This window comes from Phaseolus vulgaris, chromosome 6, assembly GCF_051622355.1.
Source record: "Phaseolus vulgaris cultivar YP4 chromosome 6, ASM5162235v1, whole genome shotgun sequence".
Lineage (NCBI taxonomy): Eukaryota > Viridiplantae > Streptophyta > Magnoliopsida > Fabales > Fabaceae > Phaseolus > Phaseolus vulgaris.
Genome location: NC_143503.1, coordinates 10315751 through 10343614, shown reverse-complemented (window position 1 = coordinate 10343614; position 27864 = coordinate 10315751). Strand labels below are relative to the sequence as shown.

The window sequence follows — 27864 nt, the reverse complement described above, 5'->3', positions numbered from 1 at the left end:
AACTCGCTACAGAACACTATTTCAGGATCGTTTTTCTAGGTACGTTAATTTTTTTATTTAGAGGGTCAGCAAGAAAAAAAAAAAAAAATAGCACGAAAAAGGTGAACTCGTGGTCATAACTTTTGATAGATTTTGGCATGGCAGTAATATTGAAAAATTCATTAAAAATAGGTAAAAAAATGATTTTTCATCCAAATTTTTTTCTGGTAACTCTATTGGGGGTATATTTGGCGGAGGAGTCCTCACAGGTTGGAAAACAACGAGAGATTTTGAGTTGCTGAGAATTTTTTGTGGAAAACTTCAAACGGCCATAACTTTTGATCGGGAAGTCGGATGGAGACGCGTAAAAAATGAAAGTTGTTCGACATGACGTAACGAATCTAGTTGCCAATTCCCGAAGGGCCCCGAACGCGATAACTCACTGAACTCGTGGTTCGATTGTTTAGGCCAGGAAGAAAAACAATAAATACAAAAAGAAGTGCAACACGAGGACTTCCCAGGAGGTCACCCATCCTAGTACTACTCTCGCCCCGGCACGCTTAACTGCGGAGTTCTGATGGGATCCGGTACATTAGTGCTGGTATGATCGCACCTGTCAAGTGTAGCAAGATCAATGCGTATATGAATTTGCAATTGGGCTTCAGTTTCAAAATGGTTGGACCCCGAACGCGATAACTCGCTACAGAACACTATTTCAGGATCGTTTTTCTAGGTACTTTAATTTTTTTATTTAGAGGGTCAGCAAGAAAAAAAAAAAAATAGCACGAAAAAGGTGAACTCGTGGTCATAACTTTTGATAGATTTTGGCATGGCAGTAATATTGAAAAATTCATTAAAAATAGGTAAAAAAATGATTTTTGATCCAAATTTTTTTCTGGTAACTCTATTGGGGGTATATTTGGCGGAGGAGTCCTCACAGGTTGGAAAACAACGAGAGATTTTGAGTTGCTGAGAATTTTTTGTGGAAAACTTCAAACGGCCATAACTTTTGATCGGGAAGTCGGATGGAGACGCGTAAAAAATGAAAGTTGTTCGACATGACGTAACGAATCTAGTTGCCAATTCCCGAAGGGCCCCGAACGCGATAACTCACTGAACTCGTGGTTCGATTGTTTAGGCCAGGAAGAAAAACAATAAATACAAAAAGAAGTGCAACACGAGGACTTCCCAGGAGGTCACCCATCCTAGTACTACTCTCGCCCAAGCGCGCTTATCTGCGGAGTTCTGATGGGATCCGGTGCATTAGTGCTGGTATGATCGCACCTGTCAAGTGTAGCAAGATCAATGCGTATATGGATTTGCAATTGGGCTTCAGTTTCAAAATGGTTGGACCCCGAACGCGATAACTCGCTACAGAACACTATTTCAGGATCGTTTTTCTAGGTACGTTAATTTTTTTATTTAGAGGGTCAGCAAGAAAAAAAAAAAAAAAATAGCACGAAAAAGGTGAACTCGTGGTCATAACTTTTGATAGATTTTGGCATGGCAGTAATATTGAAAAATTCATTAAAAATAGGTAAAAAAATGATTTTTCATCCAAATTTTTTTCTGGTAACTCTATTGGGGGTATATTTGGCGGAGGAGTCCTCACAGGTTGGAAAACAACGAGAGATTTTGAGTTGCTGAGAATTTTTTGTGGAAAACTTCAAACGGCCATAACTTTTGATCGGGAAGTCGGATGGAGACGCGTAAAAAATGAAAGTTGTTCGAGATGACGTAACGAATCTAGTTGCCAATTCCCGAAGGGCCCCGAACGCGATAACTCACTGAACTCGTGGTTCGATTGTTTAGGCCAGGAAGAAAAACAATAAATACAAAAAGAAGTGCAACACGAGGACTTCCCAGGAGGTCACCCATCCTAGTACTACTCGCGCCCAAGCGCGCTTCACTGCGGAGTTCTGATGGGATCCGGTGCATTAGTGCTGGTATGATCGCACCTGTCAAGTGTAGCAAGATCAATGCGTATATGGATTTGCAATTGGGCTTCAGTTTCAAAATGGTTGGACCCCGAACGCGATAACTCGCTACAGAACACTATTTCAGGATCGTTTTTCTAGGTACTTTAATTTTTTTATTTAGAGGGTCAGCAAGAAAAAAAAAAAAAAAATAGCACGAAAAAGGTGAACTCGTGGTCATAACTTTTGATAGATTTTGGCATGGCAGTAATATTGAAAAATTCATTAAAAATAGGTAAAAAAATGATTTTTGATCCAAATTTTTTTCTGGTAACTCTATTGGGGGTATATTTGGCGGAGGAGTCCTCACAGGTTGGAAAACAACGAGAGATTTTGAGTTGCTGAGAATTTTTTGTGGAAAACTTCAAACGGCCATAACTTTTGATCGGGAAGTCGGATGGAGACGCGTAAAAAATGAAAGTTGTTCGACATGACGTAACGAATCTAGTTGCCAATTCCCGAAGGGCCCCGAACGCGATAACTCACTGAACTCGTGGTTCGATTGTTTAGGCCAGGAAGAAAAACAATAAATACAAAAAGAAGTGCAACACGAGGACTTCCCAGGAGGTCACCCATCCTAGTACTACTCTCGCCCCGGCACGCTTGACTGCGGAGTTCTGATGGGATCCGGTGCATTAGTGCTGGTATGATCGCACCTGTCAAGTGTAGCAAGATCAATGCGTATATGGATTTGCAATTGGGCTTCAGTTTCAAAATGGTTGGACCCCGAACGCGATAACTCGCTACAGAACACTATTTCAGGATCGTTTTTCTAGGTACGTTAATTTTTTTATTTAGAGGGTCAGCAAGAAAAAAAAAAAAAAAAATAGCACGAAAAAGGTGAACTCGTGGTCATAACTTTTGATAGATTTTGGCATGGCAGTAATATTGAAAAATTCATTAAAAATAGGTAAAAAAATGATTTTTCATCCAAATTTTTTTCTGGTAACTCTATTGGGGGTATATTTGGCGGAGGAGTCCTCACAGGTTGGAAAACAACGAGAGATTTTGAGTTGCTGAGAATTTTTTGTGGAAAACTTCAAACGGCCATAACTTTTGATCGGGAAGTCGGATGGAGACGCGTAAAAAATGAAAGTTGTTCGACATGACGTAACGAATCTAGTTGCCAATTCCCGAAGGGCCCCGAACGCGATAACTCACTGAACTCGTGGTTCGATTGTTTAGGCCAGGAAGAAAAACAATAAATACAAAAAGAAGTACAACACGAGGACTTCCCAGGAGGTCACCCATCCTAGTACTACTCTCGCCCCGGCACGCTTACCTGCGGAGTTCTGATGGGATCCGGTACATTAGTGCTGGTATGATCGCACCTGTCAAGTGTAGCAAGATCAATGCGTATATGGATTTGCAATTGGGCTTCAGTTTCAAAATGGTTGGACCCCGAACGCGATAACTCACTACAGAACACTATTTCAGGATCGTTTTTCTAGGTACTTTAATTTTTTTATTTAGAGGGTCAGCAAGAAAAAAAAAAAAATAGCACGAAAAAGGTGAACTCGTGGTCATAACTTTTGATAGATTTTGGCATGGCAGTAATATTGAAAAATTCATTAAAAATAGGTAAAAAAATGATTTTTCATCCAAATTTTTTTCTGGTAACTCTATTGGGGGTATATTTGGCGGAGGAGTCCTCACAGGTTGGAAAACAACGAGAGATTTTGAGTTGCTGAGAATTTTTTGTGGAAAACTTCAAACGGCCATAACTTTTGATCGGGAAGTCGGATGGAGACGCGTAAAAAATGAAAGTTGTTCGAGATGACGTAACGAATCTAGTTGCCAATTCCCGAAGGGCCCCGAACGCGATAACTCACTGAACTCGTGGTTCGATTGTTTAGGCCAGGAAGAAAAACAATAAATACAAAAAGAAGTGCAACACGAGGACTTCCCAGGAGGTCACCCATCCTAGTACTACTCTCGCCCAAGCGCGCTTATCTGCGGAGTTCTGATGGGATCCGGTGCATTAGTGCTGGTATGATCGCACCTGTCAAGTGTAGCAAGATCAATGCGTATATGGATTTGCAATTGGGCTTCAGTTTCAAAATGGTTGGACCCCGAACGCGATAACTCGCTACAGAACACTATTTCAGGATCGTTTTTCTAGGTACGTTAATTTTTTTATTTAGAGGGTCAGCAAGAAAAAAAAAAAAAAAATAGCACGAAAAAGGTGAACTCGTGGTCATAACTTTTGATAGATTTTGGCATGGCAGTAATATTGAAAAATTCATTAAAAATAGGTAAAAAAATGATTTTTCATCCAAATTTTTTTCTGGTAACTCTATTGGGGGTATATTTGGCGGAGGAGTCCTCACAGGTTGGAAAACAACGAGAGATTTTGAGTTGCTGAGAATTTTTTGTGGAAAACTTCAAACGGCCATAACTTTTGATCGGGAAGTCGGATGGAGACGCGTAAAAAATGAAAGTTGTTCGACATGACGTAACGAATCTAGTTGCCAATTCCCGAAGGGCCCCGAACGCGATAACTCACTGAACTCGTGGTTCGATTGTTTAGGCCAGGAAGAAAAACAATAAATACAAAAAGAAGTGCAACACGAGGACTTCCCAGGAGGTCACCCATCCTAGTACTACTCTCGCCCAAGCACGCTTTACTGCGGAGTTCTGATGGGATCCGGTGCATTAGTGCTGGTATGATCGCACCTGTCAAGTGTAGCAAGATCAATGCGTATATGGATTTGCAATTGGGCTTCAGTTTCAAAATGGTTGGACCCCGAACGCGATAACTCGCTACAGAACACTATTTCAGGATCGTTTTTCTAGGTACTTTAATTTTTTTATTTAGAGGGTCAGCAAGAAAAAAAAAAAAAAAATAGCACGAAAAAGGTGAACTCGTGGTCATAACTTTTGATAGATTTTGGCATGGCAGTAATATTGAAAAATTCATTAAAAATAGGTAAAAAAATGATTTTTCATCCAAATTTTTTTCTGGTAACTCTATTGGGGGTTTATTTGGCGGAGGAGTCCTCACAGGTTGGAAAACAACGAGAGATTTTGAGTTGCTGAGAATTTTTTGTGGAAAACTTCAAACGGCCATAACTTTTGATCGGGAAGTCGGATGGAGACGCGTAAAAAATGAAAGTTGTTCGACATGACGTAACGAATCTAGTTGCCAATTTCCGAAGGGCCCCGAACGCGATAACTCACTGAACTCGTGGTTCGATTGTTTAGGCCAGGAAGAAAAACAATAAATACAAAAAGAAGTGCAACACGAGGACTTCCCAGGAGGTCACCCATCCTAGTACTACTCTCGCCCAAGCGGGCTTAACTGCGGAGTTCTGATGGGATCCGGTGCATTAGTGCTGGTATGATCGCACCTGTCAAGTGTAGCAAGATCAATGCGTATATGGATTTGCAATTGGGCTTCAGTTTCAAAATGGTTGGACCCCGAACGCGATAACTCGCTACAGAACACTATTTCAGGATCGTTTTTCTAGGTACTTTAATTTTTTTATTTAGAGGGTCAGCAAGAAAAAAAAAATAGCACGAAAAAGGTGAACTCGTGGTCGTAACTTTTGATAGATTTTGGCATGGCAGTAATATTGAAAAATTCATTAAAAATAGGTAAAAAAATGATTTTTGATCCAAATTTTTTTCTGGTAACTCTATTGGGGGTATATTTGGCGGAGGAGTCCTCACAGGTTGGAAAACAACGAGAGATTTTGAGTTGCTGAGAATTTTTTGTGGAAAACTTCAAACGGCCATAACTTTTGATCGGGAAGTCGGATGGAGACGCGTAAAAAATGAAAGTTGTTCGAGATGACGTAACGAATCTAGTTGCCAATTCCCGAAGGGCCCCGAACGCGATAACTCACTGAACTCGTGGTTTGATTGTTTAGGCCAGGAAGAAAAACAATAAATACAAAAAGAAGTGCAACACGAGGACTTCCCAGGAGGTCACCCATCCTAGTACTACTCTCGCCCAAGCACGCTTAAGTGCGGAGTTCTGATGGGATCCGGTGCATTAGTGCTGGTATGATCGCACCTTTCAAGTGTAGCAAGATCAATGCGTATATGGATTTGCAATTGGGCTTCAGTTTCAAAATGGTTGGACCCCGAACGCGATAACTCGCTACAGAACACTATTTCAGGATCGTTTTTCTAGGTACTTTAATTTTTTTATTTAGAGGGTCAGCAAGAAAAAAAAAAAAAAGCACGAAAAAGGTGAACTCGTGGTCGTAACTTTTGATAGATTTTGGCATGGCAGTAATATTGAAAAATTCATTAAAAATAGGTAAAAAAATGATTTTTCATCCAAATTTTTTTCTGGTAACTCTATTGGGGGTATATTTGGCGGAGGAGTCCTCACAGGTTGGAAAACAACGAGAGATTTTGAGTTGCTGAGAATTTTTTGTGGAAAACTTCAAACGGCCATAACTTTTGATCGGGAAGTCGGATGGAGACGCGTAAAAAATGAAAGTTGTTCGACATGACGTAACGAATCTAGTTGCCAATTCCCGAAGGGCCCCGAACGCGATAACTCACTGAACTCGTGGTTCGATTGTTTAGGCCAGGAAGAAAAACAATAAATACAAAAAGAAGTGCAACACGAGGACTTCCCAGGAGGTCACCCAGCCTAGTACTACTCTCGCCCGAGCACGCTTCACTGCGGAGTTCTGATGGGATCCGGTACATTAGTGCTGGTATGATCGCACCTGTCAAGTGTAGCAAGATCAATGCGTATATGGATTTGCAATTGGGCTTCAGTTTCAAAATGGTTGGACCCCGAACGCGATAACTCGCTACAGAACACTATTTCAGGATCGTTTTTCTAGGTACTTTAATTTTTTTATTTAGAGGGTCAGCAAGAAAAAAAAAAAAAAAATAGCACGAAAAAGGTGAACTCGTGGTCGTAACTTTTGATAGATTTTGGCATGGCAGTAATATTGAAAAATTCATTAAAAATAGGTAAAAAAATGATTTTTGATCCAAATTTTTTTCTGGTAACTCTATTGGGGGTATATTTGGCGGAGGAGTCCTCACAGGTTGGAAAACAACGAGAGATTTTGAGTTGCTGAGAATTTTTTGTGGAAAACTTCAAACGGCCATAACTTTTGATCGGGAAGTCGGATGGAGACGCGTAAAAAATGAAAGTTGTTCGAGATGACGTAACGAATCTAGTTGCCAATTCCCGAAGGGCCCCGAACGCGATAACTCACTGAACTCGTGGTTTGATTGTTTAGGCCAGGAAGAAAAACAATAAATACAAAAAGAAGTGCAACACGAGGACTTCCCAGGAGGTCACCCATCCTAGTACTACTCTCGCCCAAGCACGCTTAAGTGCGGAGTTCTGATGGGATCCGGTGCATTAGTGCTGGTATGATCGCACCTTTCAAGTGTAGCAAGATCAATGCGTATATGGATTTGCAATTGGGCTTCAGTTTCAAAATGGTTGGACCCCGAACGCGATAACTCGCTACAGAACACTATTTCAGGATCGTTTTTCTAGGTACTTTAATTTTTTTATTTAGAGGGTCAGCAAGAAAAAAAAAAAAAAGCACGAAAAAGGTGAACTCGTGGTCGTAACTTTTGATAGATTTTGGCATGGCAGTAATATTGAAAAATTCATTAAAAATAGGTAAAAAAATGATTTTTCATCCAAATTTTTTTCTGGTAACTCTATTGGGGGTATATTTGGCGGAGGAGTCCTCACAGGTTGGAAAACAACGAGAGATTTTGAGTTGCTGAGAATTTTTTGTGGAAAACTTCAAACGGCCATAACTTTTGATCGGGAAGTCGGATGGAGACGCGTAAAAAATGAAAGTTGTTCGACATGACGTAACGAATCTAGTTGCCAATTCCCGAAGGGCCCCGAACGCGATAACTCACTGAACTCGTGGTTCGATTGTTTAGGCCAGGAAGAAAAACAATAAATACAAAAAGAAGTGCAACACGAGGACTTCCCAGGAGGTCACCCAGCCTAGTACTACTCTCGCCCGAGCACGCTTCACTGCGGAGTTCTGATGGGATCCGGTACATTAGTGCTGGTATGATCGCACCTGTCAAGTGTAGCAAGATCAATGCGTATATGGATTTGCAATTGGGCTTCAGTTTCAAAATGGTTGGACCCCGAACGCGATAACTCGCTACAGAACACTATTTCAGGATCGTTTTTCTAGGTACTTTAATTTTTTTATTTAGAGGGTCAGCAAGAAAAAAAAAAAAAAAATAGCACGAAAAAGGTGAACTCGTGGTCATAACTTTTGATAGATTTTGGCATGGCAGTAATATTGAAAAATTCATTAAAAATAGGTAAAAAAATGATTTTTCATCCAAATTTTTTTCTGGTAACTCTATTGGGGGTATATTTGGCGGAGGAGTCCTCACAGGTTGGAAAACAACGAGAGATTTTGAGTTGCTGAGAATTTTTTGTGGAAAACTTCAAACGGCCATAACTTTTGATCGGGAAGTCGGATGGAGACGCGTAAAAAATGAAAGTTGTTCGACATGACGTAACGAATCTAGTTGCCAATTCCCGAAGGGCCCCGAACGCGATAACTCACTGAACTCGTGGTTTGATTGTTTAGGCCAGGAAGAAAAACAATAAATACAAAAAGAAGTGCAACACGAGGACTTCCCAGGAGGTCACCCATCCTAGTACTACTCTCGCCCAAGCACGCTTATCTGCGGAGTTCTGATGGGATCCGGTGCATTAGTGCTGGTATGATCGCACCTGTCAAGTGTAGCAAGATCAATGCGTATATGGATTTGCAATTGGGCTTCAGTTTCAAAATGGTTGGACCCCGAACGCGATAACTCGCTACAGAACACTATTTCAGGATCGTTTTTCTAGGTACTTTAATTTTTTTATTTAGAGGGTCAGCAAGAAAAAAAAAAAAAAAATAGCACGAAAAAGGTGAACTCGTGGTCATAACTTTTGATAGATTTTGGCATGGCAGTAATATTGAAAAATTCATTAAAAATAGGTAAAAAAATGATTTTTCATCCAAATTTTTTTCTGGTAACTCTATTGGGGGTATATTTGGCGGAGGAGTCCTCACAGGTTGGAAAACAACGAGAGATTTTGAGTTGCTGAGAATTTTTTGTGGAAAACTTCAAACGGCCATAACTTTTGATCGGGAAGTCGGATGGAGACGCGTAAAAAATGAAAGTTGTTCGACATGACGTAACGAATCTAGTTGCCAATTCCCGAAGGGCCCCGAACGCGATAACTCACTGAACTCGTGGTTCGATTGTTTAGGCCAGGAAGAAAAACAATAAATACAAAAAGAAGTGCAACACGAGGACTTCCCAGGAGGTCACCCATCCTAGTACTACTCTCGCCCAAGCGCGCTTCACTGCGGAGTTCTGATGGGATCCGGTGCATTAGTGCTGGTATGATCGCACCTGTCAAGTGTAGCAAGATCAATGCGTATATGGATTTGCAATTGGGCTTCAGTTTCAAAATGGTTGGACCCCGAACGCGATAACTCGCTACAGAACACTATTTCAGGATCGTTTTTCTAGGTACTTTAATTTTTTTATTTAGAGGGTCAGCAAGAAAAAAAAAAAAAAAATAGCACGAAAAAGGTGAACTCGTGGTCATAACTTTTGATAGATTTTGGCATGGCAGTAATATTGAAAAATTCATTAAAAATAGGTAAAAAAATGATTTTTGATCCAAATTTTTTTCTGGTAACTCTATTGGGGGTATATTTGGCGGAGGAGTCCTCACAGGTTGGAAAACAACGAGAGATTTTGAGTTGCTGAGAATTTTTTGTGGAAAACTTCAAACGGCCATAACTTTTGATCGGGAAGTCGGATGGAGACGCGTAAAAAATGAAAGTGGTTCGACATGACGTAACGAATCTAGTTGCCAATTCCAGAAGGGCCCCGAACGCGATAACTCACTGAACTCGTGGTTCGATTGTTTAGGCCAGGAAGAAAAACAATAAATACAAAAAGAAGTGCAACACGAGGACTTCCCAGGAGGTCACCCATCCTAGTACTACTCTCGCCCAAGCACGCTTTACTGCGGAGTTCTGATGGGATCCGGTGCATTAGTGCTGGTATGATCGCACCTGTCAAGTGTAGCAAGATCAATGCGTATATGGATTTGCAATTGGGCTTCAGTTTCAAAATTGTTGGACCCCGAACGCGATAACTCGCTACAGAACACTATTTCAGGATCGTTTTTCTAGGTACTTTAATTTTTTTATTTAGAGGGTCAGCAAGAAAAAAAAAAAAAAATAGCACGAAAAAGGTGAACTCGTGGTCATAACTTTTGATAGATTTTGGCATGGCAGTAATATTGAAAATTTCATTAAAAATAGGTAAAAAAATGATTTTTCATCCAAATTTTTTTCTGGTAACTCTATTGGGGGTATATTTGGCGGAGGAGTCCTCACAGGTTGGAAAACAACGAGAGATTTTGAGTTAGTTGCCAATTCCCGAAGGGCCCCGAACGCGATAACTCACTGAACTCGTGGTTCGATTGTTTAGGCCAGGAAGAAAAACAATAAATACAAAAAGAAGTGCAACACGAGGACTTCCCAGGAGGTCACCCATCCTAGTACTACTCTCGCCCAAGCGCGCTTCACTGCGGAGTTCTGATGGGATCCGGTGCATTAGTGCTGGTATGATCGCACCTGTCAAGTGTAGCAAGATCAATGCGTATATGGATTTGCAATTGGGCTTCAGTTTCAAAATTGTTGGACCCCGAACGCGATAACTCGCTACAGAACACTATTTCAGGATCGTTTTTCTAGGTACTTTAATTTTTTTATTTAGAGGGTCAGCAAGAAAAAAAAAAAAAAAAAATAGCACGAAAAAGGTGAACTCGTGGTCATAACTTTTGATAGATTTTGGCATGGCAGTAATATTGAAAAATTCATTAAAAATAGGTAAAAAAATGATTTTTCATCCAAATTTTTTTCTGGTAACTCTATTGGGGGTATATTTGGCGGAGGAGTCCTCACAGGTTGGAAAACAACGAGAGATTTTGAGTTGCTGAGAATTTTTTGTGGAAAACTTCAAACGGCCATAACTTTTGATCGGGAAGTCGGATGGAGACGCGTAAAAAATGAAAGTTGTTCGACATGACGTAACGAATCTAGTTGCCAATTCCCGAAGGGCCCCGAACGCGATAACTCACTGAACTCGTGGTTTGATTGTTTAGGCCAGGAAGAAAAACAATAAATACAAAAAGAAGTGCAACACGAGGACTTCCCAGGAGGTCACCCATCCTAGTACTACTCTCGCCCAAGCACGCTTAAGTGCGGAGTTCTGATGGGATCCGGTGCATTAGTGCTGGTATGATCGCACCTTTCAAGTGTAGCAAGATCAATGCGTATATGGATTTGCAATTGGGCTTCAGTTTCAAAATGGTTGGACCCCGAACGCGATAACTCGCTACAGAACACTATTTCAGGATCGTTTTTCTAGGTACTTTCATTTTTTTATTTAGAGGGTCAGCAAGAAAAAAAAAAAAAAAGCACGAAAAAGGTGAACTCGTGGTCGTAACTTTTGATAGATTTTGGCATGGCAGTAATATTGAAAAATTCATTAAAAATAGGTAAAAAAATGATTTTTCATCCAAATTTTTTTCTGGTAACTCTATTGGGGGTATATTTGGCGGAGGAGTCCTCACAGGTTGGAAAACAAAGAGAGATTTTGAGTTGCTGAGAATTTTTTGTGGAAAACTTCAAACGGCCATAACTTTTGATCGGGAAGTCGGATGGAGACGCGTAAAAAATGAAAGTTGTTCGAGATGACGTAACGAATCTAGTTGCCAATTCCCGAAGGGCCCCGAACGCGATAACTCACTGAACTCGTGGTTTGATTGTTTAGGCCAGGAAGAAAAACAATAAATACAAAAAGAAGTGCAACACGAGGACTTCCCAGGAGGTCACCCATCCTAGTACTACTCTCGCCCAAGCACGCTTATCTGCGGAGTTCTGATGGGATCCGGTGCATTAGTGCTGGTATGATCGCACCTGTCAAGTGTAGCAAGATCAATGCGTATATGGATTTGCAATTGGGCTTCAGTTTCAAAATGGTTGGACCCCGAACGCGATAACTCGCTACAGAACACTATTTCAGGATCGTTTTTCTAGGTACTTTAATTTTTTTATTTAGAGGGTCAGCAAGAAAAAAAAAAATAGCACGAAAAAGGTGAACTCGTGGTCATAACTTTTGATAGATTTTGGCAAGGCAGTAATATTGAAAAATTCATTAAAAATAGGTAAAAAAATGATTTTTCATCCAAATTTTTTTCTGGTAACTCTATTGGGGGTATATTTGGCGGAGGAGTCCTGACAGGTTGGAAAACAACGAGAGATTTTGAGTTGCTGAGAATTTTTTGTGGAAAACTTCAAACGGCCATAACTTTTGATCGGGAAGTCGGATGGAGACGCGTAAAAAATGAAAGTTGTTCGAGATGACGTAACGAATCTAGTTGCCAATTCCCGAAGGGCCCAGAACGCGATAACTCACTGAACTCGTGGTTTGATTGTTTAGGCCAGGAAGAAAAACAATAAATACAAAAAGAAGTGCAACACGAGGACTTCCCAGGAGGTCACCCATCCTAGTACTACTCTCGCCCAAGCACGCTTATCTGCGGAGTTCTGATGGGATCCGGTGCATTAGTGCTGGTATGATCGCACCTGTCAAGTGTAGCAAGATCAATGCGTATATGGATTTGCAATTGGGCTTCAGTTTCAAAATGGTTGGACCCCGAACGCGATAACTCGCTACAAAACACTATTTCAGGATCGTTTTTCTAGGTACTTTAATTTTTTTATTTAGAGGGTCAGCAAGAAAAAAAAAAAAAATAGCACGAAAAAGGTGAACTCGTGGTCATAACTTTTGATAGATTTTGGCATGGCAGTAATATTGAAAAATTCATTAAAAATAGGTAAAAAAATGATTTTTGATCCAAATTTTTTTCTGGTAACTCTATTGGGGGTATATTTGGCGGAGGAGTCCTCACAGGTTGGAAAACAACGAGAGATTTTGAGTTGCTGAGAATTTTTTGTGGAAAACTTCAAACGGCCATAACTTTTGATCGGGAAGTCGGATGGAGACGCGTAAAAAATGAAAGTTGTTCGAGATGACGTAACGAATCTAGTTGCCAATTCCCGAAGGGCCCCGAACGCGATAACTCACTGAACTCGTGGTTTGATTGTTTAGGCCAGGAAGAAAAACAATAAATACAAAAAGAAGTGCAACACGAGGACTTCCCAGGAGGTCACCCATTCTAGTACTTCTCTCGCCCAAGCACGCTTCACTGCGGAGTTCTGATGGGATCCGGTGCATTAGTGCTGGTACGATCGCACCTGTCAAGTGTAGCAAGATCAATGCGTATATGGATTTGCAATTGGGCTTCAGTTTCAAAATGGTTGGACCCCGAACGCGATAACTCGCTACAGAACACTATTTCAGGATCGTTTTTCTAGGTACTTTAATTTTTTTATTTAGAGGGTCAGCAAGAAAAAAAAAAAATAGCACGAAAAAGGTGAACTCGTGGTCATAACTTTTGAAAGATTTTGGCATGGCAGTAATATTGAAAAATTCATTAAAAATAGGTAAAAAAATGATTTTTGATCCAAATTTTTTTCTGGTAACTCTATTGGGGGTATATTTGGCGGAGGAGTCCTCACAGGTTGGAAAACAACGAGAGATTTTGAGTTGCTGAGAATTTTTTGTGGAAAACTTCAAACGGCCATAACTTTTGATTGGGAAGTCGGATGGAGACGCGTAAAAAATGAAAGTTGTTCGAGATGACGTAACGAATCTAGTTGCCAATTCCCGAAGGGCCCCGAACGCGATAACTCACTGAACTCGTGGTTTGATTGTTTAGGCCAGGAAGAAAAACAATAAATACAAAAAGAAGTGCAACACGAGGACTTCCCAGGAGGTCACCCATCCTAGTACTACTCTCGCCCAAGCACGCTTCGCTGCGGAGTTCTGATGGGATCCGGTGCATTAGTGCTGGTACGATCGCACCTGTCAAGTGTAGCAAGATCAATGCGTATATGGATTTGCAATTGGGCTTCAGTTTCAAAATGGTTGGACCCCGAACGCGATAACTCGCTACAGAACACTATTTCAGGATCGTTTTTCTAGGTACTTTAATTTTTTTATTTAGAGGGTCAGCAAGAAAAAAAAAATTAGCACGAAAAAGGTGAACTCGTGGTCATAACTTTTGATAGATTTTGGCATGGCAGTAATATTGAAAAATTCATTAAAAATAGGTAAAAAAATGATTTTTGATCCAAATTTTTTTCTGGTAACTCTATTGGGTGTATATTTGGCGGAGGAGTCCTCACAGGTTGGAAAACAACGAGAGATTTTGAGTTGCTGAGAATTTTTTGTGGAAAACTTCAAACGGCCATAACTTTTGATCGGGAAGTCGGATGGAGACGCGTAAAAAATGAAAGTTGTTCGATATGACGTAACGAATCTAGTTGCCAATTCCCGAAGGGCCCCGAACGCGATAACTCACTGAACTCGTGGTTTGATTGTTTAGGCCAGGAAGAAAAACAATAAATACAAAAAGAAGTGCAACACGAGGACTTCCCAGGAGGTCACCCATCCTAGTACTTCTCTCGCCCAAGCACGCTTCACTGCGGAGTTCTGATGGGATCCGGTGCATTAGTGCTGGTACGATCGCACCTGTCAAGTGTAGCAAGATCAATGCGTATATGGATTTGCAATTGGGCTTCAGTTTCAAAATGGTTGGACCCCGAACGCGATAACTCGCTACAGAACACTATTTCAGGATCGTTTTTCTAGGTACTTTAATTTTTTTATTTAGAGGGTCAGCAAGAAAAAAAAAAAAATAGCACGAAAAAGGTGAACTCGTGGTCATAACTTTTGAAAGATTTTGGCATGGCAGTAATATTGAAAAATTCATTAAAAATAGGTAAAAAAATGATTTTTGATCCAAATTTTTTTCTGGTAACTCTATTGGGGGTATATTTGGCGGAGGAGTCCTCACAGGTTGGAAAACAACGAGAGATTTTGAGTTGCTGAGAATTTTTTGTGGAAAACTTCAAACGGCCATAACTTTTGATCGGGAAGTCGGATGGAGACGCGTAAAAAATGAAAGTTGTTCGAGATGACGTAACGAATCTAGTTGCCAATTCCCGAAGGGCCCCGAACGCGATAACTCACTGAACTCGTGGTTTGATTGTTTAGGCCAGGAAGAAAAACAATAAATACAAAAAGAAGTGCAACACGAGGACTTCCCAGGAGGTCTCCCATCCTAGTACTACTCTCCTTCAAGCTCGCTTGACTGCGGAGTTCTGATGGGATCCGGTGTATTAGTGCTGGTATGATCGCACCTGTCAAGTGTAGCAAGATCAATGCATATATGGATTTGCAATTGGGCTTCAGTTTCAAAATGGTTGGACCCCGAACGCGATAACTCGCTACAGAACACTATTTCAGGATCGTTTTTCTAGGTACTTTAATTTTTTTATTTAGAGGGTCAGCAAGAAAAAAAAAAAAATAGCACGAAAAAGGTGAACTCGTGGTCATAACTTTTGATAGATTTTGGCATGGCAGTAATATTGAAAAATTCATTAAAAATAGGTAAAAAAATGATTTTTGATCCAAATTTTTTTCTGGTAACTCTATTGGGGGTATATTTGGCGGAGGAGTCCTCACAGGTTGGAAAACAACGAGAGATTTTGAGTTGCTGAGAATTTTTTGTGGAAAACTTCAAACGGCCATAACTTTTGATCGGGAAGTCGGATGGAGACGCGTAAAAAATGAAAGTTGTTCGAGATGACGTAACGAATCTAGTTGCCAATTCCCGAAGGGCCCCGAACGCGATAACTCACTGAACTCGTGGTTTGATTGTTTAGGCCAGGAAGAAAAACAATAAATACAAAAAGAAGTGCAACACGAGGACTTCCCAGGAGGTCACCCATCCTAGTACTACTCTCGCCCCGTCACGCTTACCTGCGGAGTTCTGATGGGATCCGGTGCATTAGTGCTGGTATGATCGCACCTGTCAAGTGTAGCAAGATCAATGCGTATATGGATTTGCAATTGGGCTTCAGTTTCAAAATGGTTGGACCCCGAACGCGATAACTCGCTACAGAACACTATTTCAGGATCGTTTTTCTAGGTACTTTAATTTTTTTATTTAGAGGGTCAGCAAGAAAAAAAAAAAAAATAGCACGAAAAAGGTGAACTCGTGGTCATAACTTTTGATAGATTTTGGCATGGCAGTAATATTGAAAAATTCATTAAAAATAGGTAAAAAAATGATTTTTCATCCAAATTTTTTTCTGGTAACTCTATTGGGGGTATATTTGGCGGAGGAGTCCTCACAGGTTGGAAAACAACGAGAGATTTTGAGTTGCTGAGAATTTTTTGTGGAAAACTTCAAACGGCCATAACTTTTGACCGGGAAGTCGGATGGAGACGCGTAAAAAATGAAAGTTGTTCGAGATGACGTAACGAATCTAGTTGCCAATTCCCGAAGGGCCCCGAACGCGATAACTCACTGAACTCGTGGTTTGATTGTTTAGGCCAGGAAGAAAAACAATAAATACAAAAAGAAGTGCAACACGACGACTTCCTAGGAGGTCACCCATCCTAGTACTACTCTCGCCCAGGCACGCTTCACTGCGGAGTTCTGATGGGATCCGGTGCATTAGTGCTGGTATGATCGCACCTGTCAGGTGTAGCAAGATCAATGCGTATATGGATTTGCAATTGGGCTTCAGTTTCAAAATGGTTGGACCCCGAACGCGATAACTCGCTACAAAACACTATTTCAGGATCGTTTTTCTAGGTACTTTAATTTTTTTATTTAGAGGGTCAGCAAGAAAAAAAAAAAAAAAAATAGCACGAAAAAGGTGAACTCGTGGTCATAACTTTTGATAGATTTTGGCATGGCAGTAATATTGAAAAATTCATTAAAAATAGGTAAAAAAATGATTTTTGATCCAAATTTTTTTCTGGTAACTCTATTGGGGGTATATTTGGCGGAGGAGTCCTCACAGGTTGGAAAACAACGAGAGATTTTGAGTTGCTGAGAATTTTTTGTGGAAAACTTCAAACGGCCATAACTTTTGATCGGGAAGTCGGATGGAGACGCGTAAAAAATGAAAGTTGTTCGAGATGACGTAACGAATCTAGTTGCCAATTCCCGAAGGGCCCCGAACGCGATAACTCACTGAACTCGTGGTTTGATTGTTTAGGCCAGGAAGAAAAACAATAAATACAAAAAGAAGTGCAACACGAGGACTTCCCAGGAGGTCACCCATCCTAGTACTACTCTCGCCCAAGCACGCTTATCTGCGGAGTTCTGATGGGATCCGGTGCATTAGTGCTGGTATGATCGCACCTGTCAAGTGTAGCAAGATCAATGCGTATATGGATTTGCAATTGGGCTTCAGTTTCAAAATGGTTGGACCCCGAACGCGATAACTCGCTACAGAACACTATTTCAGGATCGTTTTTCTAGGTACTTTAATTTTTTTATTTAGAGGGTCAGCAAGAAAAAAAAAAAAAATAGCACGAAAAAGATGAACTCGTGGTCATAACTTTTGATAGATTTTGGCATGGCAGTAATATTGAAAAATTCATTAAAAATAGGTAAAAAAATGATTTTTCATCCAAATTTTTTTCTGGTAACTCTATTGGGGGTATATTTGGCGGAGGAGTCCTCACAGGTTGGAAAACAACGAGAGATTTTGAGTTGCTGAGAATTTTTTGTGGAAAACTTCAAACGGCCATAACTTTTGATCGGGAAGTCGGATGGAGACGCGTAAAAAATGAAAGTTGTTCGAGATGACGTAACGAATCTAGTTGCCAATTCCCGAAGGGCCCCGAACGCGATAACTCACTGAACTCGTGGTTTGATTGTTTAGGCCAGGAAGAAAAACAATAAATACAAAAAGAAGTGCAACACGAGGACTTCCCAGGAGGTCACCCATCCTAGTACTACTCTCGCCCAAACACGCTTACCTGCGGAGTTTTGATGGGATCCGGTGCATTAGTGCTGGTACGATCGCACCTGTCAAGTGTAGCAAGATCAATGCGTATATGGATTTGCAATTGGGCTTCAGTTTCAAAATGGTTGGACCCCGAACGCGATAACTCGCTACAGAACACTATTTCAGGATCGTTTTTCTAGGTACTTTAATTTTTTTATATAGAGGGTCAGCAAGAAAAAAAAAAAATAGCACGAAAAAGGTGAACTCGTGGTCATAACTTTTGATAGATTTTGGCATGGCAATAATATTGAAAAATTTATTAAAAATAGGTAAAAAAATGATTTTTGATCCAAATTTTTTTCTGGTAACTCTATTGGGGGTATATTTGGCGGAGGAGTCCTCACAGGTTGGAAAACAACGAGAGATTTTGAGTTTCTGAGAATTTTTTGTGGAAAACTTCAAACGGCCATAACTTTTGATCGGGAAGTCGGATGGAGACGCGTAAAAAATGAAAGTTGTTCGAGATGACGTAACGAATCTAGTTGCCAATTCCCGAAGGGCCCCGAACGCGATAACTCACTGAACTCGTGGTTTGATTGTTTAGGCCAGGAAGAAAAACAATAAATACAAAAAGAAGTGCAACACGAGGACTTCCCAGGAGGTCACCCATCCTAGTACTACTCTCGCCCAAACACGCTTACCTGCGGAGTTTTGATGGGATCCGGTGCATTAGTGCTGGTACGATCGCACCTGTCAAGTGTAGCAAGATCAATGCGTATATGGATTTGCAATTGGGCTTCAGTTTCAAAATGGTTGGACCCCGAACGCGATAACTCGCTACAGAACACTATTTCAGGATCGTTTTTCTAGGTACTTTAATTTTTTTATATAGAGGGTCAGCAAGAAAAAAAAAAATAGCACGAAAAAGGTGAACTCGTGGTCATAACTTTTGATAGATTTTGGCATGGCAATAATATTGAAAAATTCATTAAAAATAGGTAAAAAAATGATTTTTGATCCAAATTTTTTTCTGGTAACTCTATTGGGGGTATATTTGGCGGAGGAGTCCTCACAGATTGGAAAACAACGAGAGATTTTGAGTTTCTGAGAATTTTTTGTGGAAAACTTCAAACGGCCATAACTTTTGATCGGGAAGTCGGATGGAGACGCGTAAAAAATGAAAGTTGTTCGAGATGACGTAACGAATCTAGTTGCCAATTCCCGAAGGGCCCCGAACGCGATAACTCACTGAACTCGTGGTTTGATTGTTTAGGCCAGGAAGAAAAACAATAAATACAAAAAGAAGTGCAACACGAGGACTTCCCAGGAGGTCACCCATCCTAGTACTACTCTCGCCCACTCACGCTTGACTGCGGAGTTCTGATGGGATCCGGTGCATTAGTGCTGGTATGATCGCACCTGTCAAGTGTAGCAAGATCAATGCGTATATGGATTTGCAATTGGGCTTCAGTTTCAAAATGGTTGGACCCCGAACGCGATAACTCGCTACAGAACACTATTTCAGGATCGGTTTTCTAGGTACTTTAATTTTTTTATTTAGAGGGTCAGCAAGAAAAAAAAAAAAAAAATAGCACGAAAAAGGTGAACTCGTGGTCATAACTTTTGATAGATTTTGGCATGGCAGTAATATTGAAAAATTCATTAAAAATAGGTAAAAAAATGATTTTTGATCCAAATTTTTTTCTGGTAACTCTATTGGGGGTATATTTGGCGGAGGAGTCCTCACAGGTTGGAAAACAACGAGAGATTTTGAGTTGCTGAGAATTTTTTGTGGAAAACTTCAAACGGCCATAACTTTTGATCGGGAAGTCGGATGGAGACGCGTAAAAAATGAAAGTTGTTCGACATGACGTAACGAATCTAGTTGCCAATTCCCGAAGGGCCCCGAACGCGATAACTCACTGAACTCGTGGTTTGATTGTTTAGGCCAGGAAGAAAAACAATAAATACAAAAAGAAGTGCAACACGAGGACTTCCCAGGAGGTCACCCATCCTAGTACTACTCTCGCCCCGTCACGCTTACCTGCGGAGTTCTGATGGGATCCGGTGCATTAGTGCTGGTATGATCGCACCTGTCAAGTGTAGCAAGATCAATGCGTATATGGATTTGCAATTGGGCTTCAGTTTCAAAATGGTTGGACCCCGAACGCGATAACTCGCTACAGAACACTATTTCAGGATCGTTTTTCTAGGTACTTTAATTTTTTTATTTAGAGGGTCAGCAAGAAAAAAAAAAAAAATAGCACGAAAAAGGTGAACTCGTGGTCATAACTTTTGATAGATTTTGGCATGGCAGTAATATTGAAAAATTCATTAAAAATAGGTAAAAAAATGATTTTTCATCCAAATTTTTTTCTGGTAACTCTATTGGGGGTATATTTGGCGGAGGAGTCCTCACAGGTTGGAAAACAACGAGAGATTTTGAGTTGCTGAGAATTTTTTGTGGAAAACTTCAAACGGCCATAACTTTTGACCGGGAAGTCGGATGGAGACGCGTAAAAAATGAAAGTTGTTCGAGATGACGTAACGAATCTAGTTGCCAATTCCCGAAGGGCCCCGAACGCGATAACTCACTGAACTCGTGGTTTGATTGTTTAGGCCAGGAAGAAAAACAATAAATACAAAAAGAAGTGCAACACGACGACTTCCTAGGAGGTCACCCATCCTAGTACTACTCTCGCCCAGGCACGCTTCACTGCGGAGTTCTGATGGGATCCGGTGCATTAGTGCTGGTATGATCGCACCTGTCAGGTGTAGCAAGATCAATGCGTATATGGATTTGCAATTGGGCTTCAGTTTCAAAATGGTTGGACCCCGAACGCGATAACTCGCTACAAAACACTATTTCAGGATCGTTTTTCTAGGTACTTTAATTTTTTTATTTAGAGGGTCAGCAAGAAAAAAAAAAAAAAAATAGCACGAAAAAGGTGAACTCGTGGTCATAACTTTTGATAGATTTTGGCATGGCAGTAATATTGAAAAATTCATTAAAAATAGGTAAAAAAATGATTTTTGATCCAAATTTTTTTCTGGTAACTCTATTGGGGGTATATTTGGCGGAGGAGTCCTCACAGGTTGGAAAACAACGAGAGATTTTGAGTTGCTGAGAATTTTTTGTGGAAAACTTCAAACGGCCATAACTTTTGATCGGGAAGTCGGATGGAGACGCGTAAAAAATGAAAGTTGTTCGAGATGACGTAACGAATCTAGTTGCCAATTCCCGAAGGGCCCCGAACGCGATAACTCACTGAACTCGTGGTTTGATTGTTTAGGCCAGGAAGAAAAACAATAAATACAAAAAGAAGTGCAACACGAGGACTTCCCAGGAGGTCACCCATCCTAGTACTACTCTCGCCCAAGCACGCTTATCTGCGGAGTTCTGATGGGATCCGGTGCATTAGTGCTGGTATGATCGCACCTGTCAAGTGTAGCAAGATCAATGCGTATATGGATTTGCAATTGGGCTTCAGTTTCAGAATGGTTGGACCCCGAACGCGATAACTCGCTACAGAACACTATTTCAGGATCGTTTTTCTAGGTACTTTAATTTTTTTATTTAGAGGGTCAGCAAGAAAAAAAAAAAAAATAGCACGAAAAAGATGAACTCGTGGTCATAACTTTTGATAGATTTTGGCATGGCAGTAATATTGAAAAATTCATTAAAAATAGGTAAAAAAATGATTTTTCATCCAAATTTTTTTCTGGTAACTCTATTGGGGGTATATTTGGCGGAGGAGTCCTCACAGGTTGGAAAACAACGAGAGATTTTGAGTTGCTGAGAATTTTTTGTGGAAAACTTCAAACGGCCATAACTTTTGATCGGGAAGTCGGATGGAGACGCGTAAAAAATGAAAGTTGTTCGAGATGACGTAACGAATCTAGTTGCCAATTCCCGAAGGGCCCCGAACGCGATAACTCACTGAACTCGTGGTTTGATTGTTTAGGCCAGGAAGAAAAACAATAAATACAAAAAGAAGTGCAACACGAGGACTTCCCAGGAGGTCACCCATCCTAGTACTACTCTCGCCCAAACACGCTTACCTGCGGAGTTTTGATGGGATCCGGTGCATTAGTGCTGGTACGATCGCACCTGTCAAGTGTAGCAAGATCAATGCGTATATGGATTTGCAATTGGGCTTCAGTTTCAAAATGGTTGGACCCCGAACGCGATAACTCGCTACAGAACACTATTTCAGGATCGTTTTTCTAGGTACTTTAATTTTTTTATATAGAGGGTCAGCAAGAAAAAAAAAAAATAGCACGAAAAAGGTGAACTCGTGGTCATAACTTTTGATAGATTTTGGCATGGCAATAATATTGAAAAATTTATTAAAAATAGGTAAAAAAATGATTTTTGATCCAAATTTTTTTCTGGTAACTCTATTGGGGGTATATTTGGCGGAGGAGTCCTCACAGGTTGGAAAACAACGAGAGATTTTGAGTTTCTGAGAATTTTTTGTGGAAAACTTCAAACGGCCATAACTTTTGATCGGGAAGTCGGATGGAGACGCGTAAAAAATGAAAGTTGTTCGAGATGACGTAACGAATCTAGTTGCCAATTCCCGAAGGGCCCCGAACGCGATAACTCACTGAACTCGTGGTTTGATTGTTTAGGCCAGGAAGAAAAACAATAAATACAAAAAGAAGTGCAACACGAGGACTTCCCAGGAGGTCACCCATCCTAGTACTACTCTCGCCCAAACACGCTTACCTGCGGAGTTTTGATGGGATCCGGTGCATTAGTGCTGGTACGATCGCACCTGTCAAGTGTAGCAAGATCAATGCGTATATGGATTTGCAATTGGGCTTCAGTTTCAAAATGGTTGGACCCCGAACGCGATAACTCGCTACAGAACACTATTTCAGGATCGTTTTTCTAGGTACTTTAATTTTTTTATATAGAGGGTCAGCAAGAAAAAAAAAAATAGCACGAAAAAGGTGAACTCGTGGTCATAACTTTTGATAGATTTTGGCATGGCAATAATATTGAAAAATTCATTAAAAATAGGTAAAAAAATGATTTTTGATCCAAATTTTTTTCTGGTAACTCTATTGGGGGTATATTTGGCGGAGGAGTCCTCACAGATTGGAAAACAACGAGAGATTTTGAGTTTCTGAGAATTTTTTGTGGAAAACTTCAAACGGCCATAACTTTTGATCGGGAAGTCGGATGGAGACGCGTAAAAAATGAAAGTTGTTCGAGATGACGTAACGAATCTAGTTGCCAATTCCCGAAGGGCCCCGAACGCGATAACTCACTGAACTCGTGGTTTGATTGTTTAGGCCAGGAAGAAAAACAATAAATACAAAAAGAAGTGCAACACGAGGACTTCCCAGGAGGTCACCCATCCTAGTACTACTCTCGCCCACTCACGCTTGACTGCGGAGTTCTGATGGGATCCGGTGCATTAGTGCTGGTATGATCGCACCTGTCAAGTGTAGCAAGATCAATGCGTATATGGATTTGCAATTGGGCTTCAGTTTCAAAATGGTTGGACCCCGAACGCGATAACTCGCTACAGAACACTATTTCAGGATCGGTTTTCTAGGTACTTTAATTTTTTTATTTAGAGGGTCAGCAAGAAAAAAAAAAAAAAAATAGCACGAAAAAGGTGAACTCGTGGTCATAACTTTTGATAGATTTTGGCATGGCAGTAATATTGAAAAATTCATTAAAAATAGGTAAAAAAATGATTTTTGATCCAAATTTTTTTCTGGTAACTCTATTGGGGGTATATTTGGCGGAGGAGTCCTCACAGGTTGGAAAACAACGAGAGATTTTGAGTTGCTGAGAATTTTTTGTGGAAAACTTCAAACGGCCATAACTTTTGATCGGGAAGTCGGATGGAGACGCGTAAAAAATGAAAGTTGTTCGACATGACGTAACGAATCTAGTTGCCAATTCCCGAAGGGCCCCGAACGCGATAACTCACTGAACTCGTGGTTTGATTGTTTAGGCCAGGAAGAAAAACAATAAATACAAAAAGAAGTGCAACACGAGGACTTCCCAGGAGGTCACCCATCCTAGTACTACTCTCGCCCCGTCACGCTTACCTGCGGAGTTCTGATGGGATCCGGTGCATTAGTGCTGGTATGATCGCACCTGTCAAGTGTAGCAAGATCAATGCGTATATGGATTTGCAATTGGGCTTCAGTTTCAAAATGGTTGGACCCCGAACGCGATAACTCGCTACAGAACACTATTTCAGGATCGTTTTTCTAGGTACTTTAATTTTTTTATTTAGAGGGTCAGCAAGAAAAAAAAAAAAAATAGCACGAAAAAGGTGAACTCGTGGTCATAACTTTTGATAGATTTTGGCATGGCAGTAATATTGAAAAATTCATTAAAAATAGGTAAAAAAATGATTTTTCATCCAAATTTTTTTCTGGTAACTCTATTGGGGGTATATTTGGCGGAGGAGTCCTCACAGGTTGGAAAACAACGAGAGATTTTGAGTTGCTGAGAATTTTTTGTGGAAAACTTCAAACGGCCATAACTTTTGACCGGGAAGTCGGATGGAGACGCGTAAAAAATGAAAGTTGTTCGAGATGACGTAACGAATCTAGTTGCCAATTCCCGAAGGGCCCCGAACGCGATAACTCACTGAACTCGTGGTTTGATTGTTTAGGCCAGGAAGAAAAACAATAAATACAAAAAGAAGTGCAACACGACGACTTCCTAGGAGGTCACCCATCCTAGTACTACTCTCGCCCAGGCACGCTTCACTGCGGAGTTCTGATGGGATCCGGTGCATTAGTGCTGGTATGATCGCACCTGTCAGGTGTAGCAAGATCAATGCGTATATGGATTTGCAATTGGGCTTCAGTTTCAAAATGGTTGGACCCCGAACGCGATAACTCGCTACAAAACACTATTTCAGGATCGTTTTTCTAGGTACTTTAATTTTTTTATTTAGAGGGTCAGCAAGAAAAAAAAAAAAAAAATAGCACGAAAAAGGTGAACTCGTGGTCATAACTTTTGATAGATTTTGGCATGGCAGTAATATTGAAAAATTCATTAAAAATAGGTAAAAAAATGATTTTTGATCCAAATTTTTTTCTGGTAACTCTATTGGGGGTATATTTGGCGGAGGAGTCCTCACAGGTTGGAAAACAACGAGAGATTTTGAGTTGCTGAGAATTTTTTGTGGAAAACTTCAAACGGCCATAACTTTTGATCGGGAAGTCGGATGGAGACGCGTAAAAAATGAAAGTTGTTCGAGATGACGTAACGAATCTAGTTGCCAATTCCCGAAGGGCCCCGAACGCGATAACTCACTGAACTCGTGGTTTGATTGTTTAGGCCAGGAAGAAAAACAATAAATACAAAAAGAAGTGCAACACGAGGACTTCCCAGGAGGTCACCCATCCTAGTACTACTCTCGCCCAAGCACGCTTATCTGCGGAGTTCTGATGGGATCCGGTGCATTAGTGCTGGTATGATCGCACCTGTCAAGTGTAGCAAGATCAATGCGTATATGGATTTGCAATTGGGCTTCAGTTTCAGAATGGTTGGACCCCGAACGCGATAACTCGCTACAGAACACTATTTCAGGATCGTTTTTCTAGGTACTTTAATTTTTTTATTTAGAGGGTCAGCAAGAAAAAAAAAAAAAATAGCACGAAAAAGATGAACTCGTGGTCATAACTTTTGATAGATTTTGGCATGGCAGTAATATTGAAAAATTCATTAAAAATAGGTAAAAAAATGATTTTTCATCCAAATTTTTTTCTGGTAACTCTATTGGGGGTATATTTGGCGGAGGAGTCCTCACAGGTTGGAAAACAACGAGAGATTTTGAGTTGCTGAGAATTTTTTGTGGAAAACTTCAAACGGCCATAACTTTTGATCGGGAAGTCGGATGGAGACGCGTAAAAAATGAAAGTTGTTCGAGATGACGTAACGAATCTAGTTGCCAATTCCCGAAGGGCCCCGAACGCGATAACTCACTGAACTCGTGGTTTGATTGTTTAGGCCAGGAAGAAAAACAATAAATACAAAAAGAAGTGCAACACGAGGACTTCCCAGGAGGTCACCCATCCTAGTACTACTCTCGCCCAAACACGCTTACCTGCGGAGTTTTGATGGGATCCGGTGCATTAGTGCTGGTACGATCGCACCTGTCAAGTGTAGCAAGATCAATGCGTATATGGATTTGCAATTGGGCTTCAGTTTCAAAATGGTTGGACCCCGAACGCGATAACTCGCTACAGAACACTATTTCAGGATCGTTTTTCTAGGTACTTTAATTTTTTTATATAGAGGGTCAGCAAGAAAAAAAAAAAATAGCACGAAAAAGGTGAACTCGTGGTCATAACTTTTGATAGATTTTGGCATGGCAATAATATTGAAAAATTTATTAAAAATAGGTAAAAAAATGATTTTTGATCCAAATTTTTTTCTGGTAACTCTATTGGGGGTATATTTGGCGGAGGAGTCCTCACAGGTTGGAAAACAACGAGAGATTTTGAGTTTCTGAGAATTTTTTGTGGAAAACTTCAAACGGCCATAACTTTTGATCGGGAAGTCGGATGGAGACGCGTAAAAAATGAAAGTTGTTCGAGATGACGTAACGAATCTAGTTGCCAATTCCCGAAGGGCCCCGAACGCGATAACTCACTGAACTCGTGGTTTGATTGTTTAGGCCAGGAAGAAAAACAATAAATACAAAAAGAAGTGCAACACGAGGACTTCCCAGGAGGTCACCCATCCTAGTACTACTCTCGCCCAAACACGCTTACCTGCGGAGTTTTGATGGGATCCGGTGCATTAGTGCTGGTACGATCGCACCTGTCAAGTGTAGCAAGATCAATGCGTATATGGATTTGCAATTGGGCTTCAGTTTCAAAATGGTTGGACCCCGAACGCGATAACTCGCTACAGAACACTATTTCAGGATCGTTTTTCTAGGTACTTTAATTTTTTTATATAGAGGGTCAGCAAGAAAAAAAAAAATAGCACGAAAAAGGTGAACTCGTGGTCATAACTTTTGATAGATTTTGGCATGGCAATAATATTGAAAAATTCATTAAAAATAGGTAAAAAAATGATTTTTGATCCAAATTTTTTTCTGGTAACTCTATTGGGGGTATATTTGGCGGAGGAGTCCTCACAGATTGGAAAACAACGAGAGATTTTGAGTTTCTGAGAATTTTTTGTGGAAAACTTCAAACGGCCATAACTTTTGATCGGGAAGTCGGATGGAGACGCGTAAAAAATGAAAGTTGTTCGAGATGACGTAACGAATCTAGTTGCCAATTCCCGAAGGGCCCCGAACGCGATAACTCACTGAACTCGTGGTTTGATTGTTTAGGCCAGGAAGAAAAACAATAAATACAAAAAGAAGTGCAACACGAGGACTTCCCAGGAGGTCACCCATCCTAGTACTACTCTCGCCCACTCACGCTTGACTGCGGAGTTCTGATGGGATCCGGTGCATTAGTGCTGGTATGATCGCACCTGTCAAGTGTAGCAAGATCAATGCGTATATGGATTTGCAATTGGGCTTCAGTTTCAAAATGGTTGGACCCCGAACGCGATAACTCGCTACAGAACACTATTTCAGGATCGGTTTTCTAGGTACTTTAATTTTTTTATTTAGAGGGTCAGCAAGAAAAAAAAAAAAAAAATAGCACGAAAAAGGTGAACTCGTGGTCATAACTTTTGATAGATTTTGGCATGGCAGTAATATTGAAAAATTCATTAAAAATAGGTAAAAAAATGATTTTTGATCCAAATTTTTTTCTGGTAACTCTATTGGGGGTATATTTGGCGGAGGAGTCCTCACAGGTTGGAAAACAACGAGAGATTTTGAGTTGCTGAGAATTTTTTGTGGAAAACTTCAAACGGCCATAACTTTTGATCGGGAAGTCGGATGGAGACGCGTAAAAAATGAAAGTTGTTCGACATGACGTAACGAATCTAGTTGCCAATTCCCGAAGGGCCCCGAACGCGATAA

General features: G+C 40.5%; 34 non-coding genes and 7 pseudogenes across 34 annotated transcripts; all 41 read right to left on the bottom strand.

The window, feature by feature from the left end:
* Positions 1-475: 475 nt before the first annotated feature.
* On the bottom strand, positions 476-594 carry LOC150026579 (5S ribosomal RNA). The gene has a single exon (XR_016521978.1). It is a non-coding gene; the product is annotated as a 5S ribosomal RNA (ribosomal RNA).
* Positions 595-1146: 552 nt separating this feature from the next.
* On the bottom strand, positions 1147-1265 carry LOC150026578 (5S ribosomal RNA). Its single transcript, XR_016522094.1, has one exon. It is a non-coding gene; the product is annotated as a 5S ribosomal RNA (ribosomal RNA).
* Positions 1266-1820: 555 nt separating this feature from the next.
* On the bottom strand, positions 1821-1939 carry LOC150026577 (5S ribosomal RNA). The gene has a single exon (XR_016522090.1). It is a non-coding gene; the product is annotated as a 5S ribosomal RNA (ribosomal RNA).
* Positions 1940-2494: 555 nt separating this feature from the next.
* LOC150026576 (5S ribosomal RNA) lies at positions 2495-2613 on the bottom strand. The gene has a single exon (XR_016521968.1). It is a non-coding gene; the product is annotated as a 5S ribosomal RNA (ribosomal RNA).
* Positions 2614-3169: 556 nt separating this feature from the next.
* LOC150026575 (5S ribosomal RNA) lies at positions 3170-3288 on the bottom strand. The gene has a single exon (XR_016522225.1). It is a non-coding gene; the product is annotated as a 5S ribosomal RNA (ribosomal RNA).
* Positions 3289-3840: 552 nt separating this feature from the next.
* Positions 3841-3959, bottom strand: LOC150026574 (5S ribosomal RNA). Its single transcript, XR_016522093.1, has one exon. It is a non-coding gene; the product is annotated as a 5S ribosomal RNA (ribosomal RNA).
* A 555-nt stretch (positions 3960-4514) lies between these two features.
* On the bottom strand, positions 4515-4633 carry LOC150026573 (5S ribosomal RNA). Its single transcript, XR_016522755.1, has one exon. It is a non-coding gene; the product is annotated as a 5S ribosomal RNA (ribosomal RNA).
* Positions 4634-5188: 555 nt separating this feature from the next.
* LOC150026572 (5S ribosomal RNA) lies at positions 5189-5307 on the bottom strand. Its single transcript, XR_016522165.1, has one exon. It is a non-coding gene; the product is annotated as a 5S ribosomal RNA (ribosomal RNA).
* A 549-nt stretch (positions 5308-5856) lies between these two features.
* On the bottom strand, positions 5857-5975 carry LOC150026571 (5S ribosomal RNA). The gene has a single exon (XR_016522022.1). It is a non-coding gene; the product is annotated as a 5S ribosomal RNA (ribosomal RNA).
* Positions 5976-6526: 551 nt separating this feature from the next.
* On the bottom strand, positions 6527-6645 carry LOC150026570 (5S ribosomal RNA). Its single transcript, XR_016522104.1, has one exon. It is a non-coding gene; the product is annotated as a 5S ribosomal RNA (ribosomal RNA).
* A 555-nt stretch (positions 6646-7200) lies between these two features.
* LOC150026569 (5S ribosomal RNA) lies at positions 7201-7319 on the bottom strand. The gene has a single exon (XR_016522021.1). It is a non-coding gene; the product is annotated as a 5S ribosomal RNA (ribosomal RNA).
* A 551-nt stretch (positions 7320-7870) lies between these two features.
* LOC150026568 (5S ribosomal RNA) lies at positions 7871-7989 on the bottom strand. The gene has a single exon (XR_016522103.1). It is a non-coding gene; the product is annotated as a 5S ribosomal RNA (ribosomal RNA).
* A 555-nt stretch (positions 7990-8544) lies between these two features.
* On the bottom strand, positions 8545-8663 carry LOC150026567 (5S ribosomal RNA). The gene has a single exon (XR_016522782.1). It is a non-coding gene; the product is annotated as a 5S ribosomal RNA (ribosomal RNA).
* A 555-nt stretch (positions 8664-9218) lies between these two features.
* Positions 9219-9337, bottom strand: LOC150026566 (5S ribosomal RNA). The gene has a single exon (XR_016522030.1). It is a non-coding gene; the product is annotated as a 5S ribosomal RNA (ribosomal RNA).
* A 555-nt stretch (positions 9338-9892) lies between these two features.
* Positions 9893-10011, bottom strand: LOC150026565 (5S ribosomal RNA). The gene has a single exon (XR_016522753.1). It is a non-coding gene; the product is annotated as a 5S ribosomal RNA (ribosomal RNA).
* Positions 10012-10459: 448 nt separating this feature from the next.
* On the bottom strand, positions 10460-10578 carry LOC150026564 (5S ribosomal RNA). The gene has a single exon (XR_016522029.1). It is a non-coding gene; the product is annotated as a 5S ribosomal RNA (ribosomal RNA).
* A 557-nt stretch (positions 10579-11135) lies between these two features.
* On the bottom strand, positions 11136-11254 carry LOC150026563 (5S ribosomal RNA). The gene has a single exon (XR_016522020.1). It is a non-coding gene; the product is annotated as a 5S ribosomal RNA (ribosomal RNA).
* A 552-nt stretch (positions 11255-11806) lies between these two features.
* LOC150026562 (5S ribosomal RNA) lies at positions 11807-11925 on the bottom strand. The gene has a single exon (XR_016522781.1). It is a non-coding gene; the product is annotated as a 5S ribosomal RNA (ribosomal RNA).
* Positions 11926-12475: 550 nt separating this feature from the next.
* Positions 12476-12594, bottom strand: LOC150026561 (5S ribosomal RNA). The gene has a single exon (XR_016522780.1). It is a non-coding gene; the product is annotated as a 5S ribosomal RNA (ribosomal RNA).
* Positions 12595-13147: 553 nt separating this feature from the next.
* LOC150026560 (5S ribosomal RNA) lies at positions 13148-13266 on the bottom strand. Its single transcript, XR_016522148.1, has one exon. It is a non-coding gene; the product is annotated as a 5S ribosomal RNA (ribosomal RNA).
* Positions 13267-13817: 551 nt separating this feature from the next.
* On the bottom strand, positions 13818-13936 carry LOC150026559 (5S ribosomal RNA). Its single transcript, XR_016522076.1, has one exon. It is a non-coding gene; the product is annotated as a 5S ribosomal RNA (ribosomal RNA).
* Positions 13937-14486: 550 nt separating this feature from the next.
* On the bottom strand, positions 14487-14605 carry LOC150026558 (5S ribosomal RNA). Its single transcript, XR_016522106.1, has one exon. It is a non-coding gene; the product is annotated as a 5S ribosomal RNA (ribosomal RNA).
* Positions 14606-15157: 552 nt separating this feature from the next.
* LOC150026557 (5S ribosomal RNA) lies at positions 15158-15276 on the bottom strand (annotated as a pseudogene).
* Positions 15277-15828: 552 nt separating this feature from the next.
* On the bottom strand, positions 15829-15947 carry LOC150026556 (5S ribosomal RNA). The gene has a single exon (XR_016522205.1). It is a non-coding gene; the product is annotated as a 5S ribosomal RNA (ribosomal RNA).
* Positions 15948-16500: 553 nt separating this feature from the next.
* LOC150026555 (5S ribosomal RNA) lies at positions 16501-16619 on the bottom strand. Its single transcript, XR_016522212.1, has one exon. It is a non-coding gene; the product is annotated as a 5S ribosomal RNA (ribosomal RNA).
* Positions 16620-17175: 556 nt separating this feature from the next.
* Positions 17176-17294, bottom strand: LOC150026554 (5S ribosomal RNA). The gene has a single exon (XR_016522779.1). It is a non-coding gene; the product is annotated as a 5S ribosomal RNA (ribosomal RNA).
* Positions 17295-17847: 553 nt separating this feature from the next.
* Positions 17848-17966, bottom strand: LOC150026553 (5S ribosomal RNA; annotated as a pseudogene).
* A 551-nt stretch (positions 17967-18517) lies between these two features.
* Positions 18518-18636, bottom strand: LOC150026552 (5S ribosomal RNA; annotated as a pseudogene).
* A 550-nt stretch (positions 18637-19186) lies between these two features.
* LOC150026551 (5S ribosomal RNA) lies at positions 19187-19305 on the bottom strand. Its single transcript, XR_016522190.1, has one exon. It is a non-coding gene; the product is annotated as a 5S ribosomal RNA (ribosomal RNA).
* Positions 19306-19860: 555 nt separating this feature from the next.
* LOC150026550 (5S ribosomal RNA) lies at positions 19861-19979 on the bottom strand. Its single transcript, XR_016522204.1, has one exon. It is a non-coding gene; the product is annotated as a 5S ribosomal RNA (ribosomal RNA).
* A 553-nt stretch (positions 19980-20532) lies between these two features.
* LOC150026549 (5S ribosomal RNA) lies at positions 20533-20651 on the bottom strand. The gene has a single exon (XR_016522211.1). It is a non-coding gene; the product is annotated as a 5S ribosomal RNA (ribosomal RNA).
* A 555-nt stretch (positions 20652-21206) lies between these two features.
* Positions 21207-21325, bottom strand: LOC150026548 (5S ribosomal RNA). The gene has a single exon (XR_016522777.1). It is a non-coding gene; the product is annotated as a 5S ribosomal RNA (ribosomal RNA).
* A 553-nt stretch (positions 21326-21878) lies between these two features.
* Positions 21879-21997, bottom strand: LOC150026547 (5S ribosomal RNA; annotated as a pseudogene).
* Positions 21998-22548: 551 nt separating this feature from the next.
* LOC150026546 (5S ribosomal RNA) lies at positions 22549-22667 on the bottom strand (annotated as a pseudogene).
* A 550-nt stretch (positions 22668-23217) lies between these two features.
* LOC150026545 (5S ribosomal RNA) lies at positions 23218-23336 on the bottom strand. The gene has a single exon (XR_016522189.1). It is a non-coding gene; the product is annotated as a 5S ribosomal RNA (ribosomal RNA).
* A 555-nt stretch (positions 23337-23891) lies between these two features.
* LOC150026544 (5S ribosomal RNA) lies at positions 23892-24010 on the bottom strand. The gene has a single exon (XR_016522202.1). It is a non-coding gene; the product is annotated as a 5S ribosomal RNA (ribosomal RNA).
* A 553-nt stretch (positions 24011-24563) lies between these two features.
* Positions 24564-24682, bottom strand: LOC150026543 (5S ribosomal RNA). The gene has a single exon (XR_016522210.1). It is a non-coding gene; the product is annotated as a 5S ribosomal RNA (ribosomal RNA).
* A 555-nt stretch (positions 24683-25237) lies between these two features.
* Positions 25238-25356, bottom strand: LOC150026542 (5S ribosomal RNA). Its single transcript, XR_016522776.1, has one exon. It is a non-coding gene; the product is annotated as a 5S ribosomal RNA (ribosomal RNA).
* A 553-nt stretch (positions 25357-25909) lies between these two features.
* LOC150026541 (5S ribosomal RNA) lies at positions 25910-26028 on the bottom strand (annotated as a pseudogene).
* Positions 26029-26579: 551 nt separating this feature from the next.
* LOC150026540 (5S ribosomal RNA) lies at positions 26580-26698 on the bottom strand (annotated as a pseudogene).
* A 550-nt stretch (positions 26699-27248) lies between these two features.
* LOC150026539 (5S ribosomal RNA) lies at positions 27249-27367 on the bottom strand. Its single transcript, XR_016522188.1, has one exon. It is a non-coding gene; the product is annotated as a 5S ribosomal RNA (ribosomal RNA).
* Positions 27368-27864: the final 497 nt, after the last annotated feature.